Source organism: Lutra lutra, chromosome 3 (genome assembly GCF_902655055.1).
Source record: "Lutra lutra chromosome 3, mLutLut1.2, whole genome shotgun sequence".
Classification (NCBI taxonomy): Eukaryota; Metazoa; Chordata; class Mammalia; order Carnivora; family Mustelidae; genus Lutra; species Lutra lutra.
The window spans coordinates 195,761,345-195,765,750 of NC_062280.1; positions in this window are offsets into that span (position 1 = coordinate 195,761,345).

Here is a 4,406-nt window from a genome sequence, read left to right on the forward strand (position 1 = left end):
GCGCGGAACGCGCCGCTACGCGAGCTCCGCCCCCTGACGATGGTCGCCGAAGGCCAAGCGAGCGCTTCCGAGCTCACTCGGCTCCTTCCGCCAGCCCTCGGCAGCCTGGCGGTCGGGAGCGGGAGTCCCGCACCTTAGCTTTAGAGCGCGTCCGCTTTCCGGTGAGATGCCGACGTCGTGAGAATGAGCCCGTCACGTTTCGGTGGGAATGATATCGTGCTTCAGCAGGAAATGGCTGACTGCATTATTTTCTAGGAGCTGGATTTGTCTCAGGCAGCCCCAGATTGTGTCACATTGACCCTGAGCGGCTGCCTGGCTTCGGTGCGCTCGGCTTCCTCGTGGGCGCCGGGAAGACAAGCGCGCCCCAGGCCGCGGACGCGGGGCTCGCAGAGATGACGTCGGCGCCGATGAGGGGAAGCCGACGCTCGGTCCAGGGCTCCGCGGGCCCGGGCTTGCCCTGAAGGCTTGGCGGTTATTGACCGGTCCTCCATTCTCGTTTTTAGGGGTGGGACGCTGAGGTCCCGCAGGGGAAGAAGTTAGTGGCCCGCGTCGCGCCACTAGCAGGTGGCCGCGGGGCCGCGTGTCTGTGGTGCAGCGCGGGGCACATCCCCGGGGAGACCGCCCAGTCCTCGCCGGAGACTCCCGGTTCCTGCGTGCTGCACCGGACTGCCAGGCCCCCGAGGAGGAGGAGACCTGGCCAGCCAGAGAGGACAGGAAGCCTAGAAAATCGGTGCCCCCGTTTTAAAGCAGTGCAGTGAAAGGCCTAACTCAAGAGGGAAGAAGAAAATTGGAAATTCCCCTTTTGATCAAGTAACGGCCTATTAAAAATGAAATAATAAAAAAGACTTTATCCACGATGGCCACCAAAAATATGAAATACTTGGAATAAACATTAACAAGTTACAAGCTCCTCGCGGTGAAATCCCTCAACCTTTGCTGAAAGGCAGAAGCAAGACCTGAGTAAATGAAAAATGCGTGCCACGTGTTTGGATGACAAGTCAGTATCAAAATTATGCCCGTTCTCTTCCATTTAAATCACAGAATTGGCGCAGATCCCATCAGAGCCCCAAGTTCTCTTAGGGATGGGTTGGAACTAACAATGATTTAAAATTTTGTAGAGAAGATCGCATGGTTGTGAGTTATCAGGAAATCCTTTAAAAAACGGTAGTAAGCATTTATTTGCCTTACAAAAACTGAGCACCAAGATACTGACACAGCAATAGGAAAATAATCAAAGGAATAGGAGGACAGATCTATTAGTTTTCTTCAGGTACATTCAAATAAAAAGAAAAAAAATCTTAATTATGGAGATTGTATAGCACTGTCCCCATGACAACGTAAATAATTTTTGTCAGTCTAATATTTATACACACACACACCCCTATGGGATGCCCATCTAATGTTAAAGATAGTTATTTCTGATTAGTTGATATCTTGGTTTCCTAGAGCACCATGAACTGGTGGCGTAAAACAAGAAAAACTTACTCACTTATGGGGTCCAGAAGTCCTGAATCCAGATGTTGGCAAGCTTGGGTCTTTTAAGGTCTTTGGGGCTGTGTGTCAGGGGGTGGATCTGTTCATGCTTCTCAACTTATGGTGGTTGCCTCCAATCTCTGTCACGTTCATCGCATAGCATTGACTGTGTGTCTGTTCTCTTATAAGGACACTAGTTATTGAATTAGGACCCAACCTAATCCAATATGACCTCACCTTAACTTAATTATCTGCAAAGACCCTATTTCCAAATAAGACCACATGTCCAAGGTGGACATGAATTTGGGGGGACACTAGTCAACCTACTACAGGTTGGGTTTTTAAAAAAAAAAAAAACTCTTTACTGTCTTTCTACATGCTATGAATTTTTTATAAATATACAATATTTTAGAAAAAAATGAGGCATGTTTCTTTTGAAAGCTACAGGAATATGAGAAACTCTAAATGATAAAGAATATTCTTTAGTGGAAAAATGGTTTATTAAATACTGTTGTTATAATTAAAGAGATTAAAAATAAAATGCAGTTAATTTAAAAATTTTGCATCCCAACAGGAGCAAAAGTAAATTTAAGATGGATTGAAATCTAAATGTGTTCAAAAGCATATGCTTTTTTTAATAAACATGAAAGACATAAAAATAAGGCAATGGAGCAATGGATATACAACTTGGAGATTTGATAAGACACACAAAATTCTGTGTATTATCCCAAAACTTCTCATACAGCGATTGGGCCCTCGAATCTCCATTTTTAACAAGCACACCACATGATTCTCCCGTAGGTACTCTACCAGCAACAGTTTGAGAAACACTGGTGTAAATGAATAGGTTAATATATTTGTCTATATAAATAAAATTTGAGACTTTAGGAGAACATATTTGTAATATTTAGCAAGCAAAGCATTAATATCTCTACTATATAAAGTTTTTTAAAAAGAGTTTCTAATAATAAGAGAAAGACAACTCAATAGAAAAATGACCAAAGAATGTACACCTGCAATTCACAAAGGAAATACAACCAATTAAAAAAAAACGATAAAAGAATCTAAACCTCACTAAAAACCAAGGAAATGCAAATTTAAATAACAATTATTTGTGTGTATGTATGTTTTCCTTTAAGACTGACAATTATTTTTAAAAATTACTAATAAAGTAGCATGACAAAGGGTTGATTTAACCACGCCTATCAGCATTTTAAGCTTTTACATCTCATAAGCTGGCAGTCTAACTTCCAAGGATTTGTCTCACAGATACAATAACACAATATGTATGACATACTGATGGGTAAGTATTTTCATTGGGGCATTGTTTGGATGTCAGACAATTGCAAAGAAACGTGGAAGGATGAGAAGTCTGCCGTACATCCACAAATGTAGTACAATGCAGATTTATATGGACTGATTTGCAAATATGTTCATAGTATAATTACAGCCAGTAGGTGAAAAAGGAAAGTTGTAGAATGATGTGCAGGTTGCAATCTCATTTTTGTTTCTCAAAGTATGTCTGTGTGGTTATATTTCTATGTGTGAATGATACCTCCATATTACATAAAAGGATGTAGAATTGGAGGAGTAGTCTGGAGATTTAGTCTGATTGCTTGCAAAGCACGTTATCTATTTAGATGACATGTATTCTGGGGTTGGCTTAAAGATCATTTTTAGAACTTTTTTAAACTCAAATTTTGTTAGTTAACATACAGTGCAATATTGGTTTCAGGAGTAGAATTCAGTGATTCATCACTTGCAGACAACACCCAGTGCTCATAATAGCAAGTGCCCTCCCTAATCCCCGTCACCCATCCAGCCTATCCCCCTCCCACCTCCCTTAATCAACCCTCAGTTTATTCTCTATAATTCAGGGTCAGTTATAGCTTGTTTCTCTCTGTCCTTTTTTTCTTTTCCCTCTTGCCATATGTTCATATGTGTTCTTAAATTGCCCATGAGTGAGATCATATGGTATTTGTCTTTCTCTGACTGACTTAATTCACTTAGCATAATACACTAGCTCCATCCATGTTGTTGCAAAGGGTCAGATTTCACTCTTTTTAATGGCTGAGTAATAGTTCATAGTATATGTAATTACCATATCTTCTTTATCCATTCATCAGTTGATGGACTTTTGGTCTCTCTCAATAGTTTGGCTATTGTTGACAATGCTACTAATTTGTGGAACTTTTAAAGAAGATGATATATATCTCACTCAAACCATGTATTTTTGTTGCCCCTGGGCCGGGGGGACCTACCAAAAAAAAAAAAAGTGCATCAAGCCCCCTGCCCCCCAGCCAAATTACTAGGGGTTTTCTCTGAGGGTGCAGGGAAGGCATGGGGGAGGGGCATACATATTTCATGCCCCGCTTTATAATATGATCATTAAAGTCTCATCATTCACACTCCCTGAACTACCTTGTTTCCTTATATATTTACTTATTTATGGATTCCCTTCACCACTGGAATCCGAATTCTAGAGCCCTTTGCTGCTTTGTGTTCACTGACACCCCTAGATTAGTATGCTAACCTTGGTAATGTACACTGAAAATAATGTGGATTTGAGTGCATTATACTTTGAGTGTGATTTTGGTTTTATTTGTTTAGCTTGTGGCTTCTGTTTAAATTTCCCACCTCCTCCAGTCCTTCCCTCTCTTCATTTTTGAGTAATCACGATAGCCAAATGTAAATAACAGATCCTTTAGAAGCAGATCATTCTGAAGCACAATCTCCTAATATAAAAAAAAAAAAAATGCCAAAGAGCTGCCTAAATATATCTTTCATCCTAATTTTTAGATTAGTAATTCTCAACTCCTTTTGCCAGCTTTTCAAAATCTGAGGTGTGTCCTGTAACATGTTGATGAAGCCGCATTTATTCCGGTCGTGAATATTGAGTACCTAGTTTGTGCAAAATACTGTGTGAATTGCTT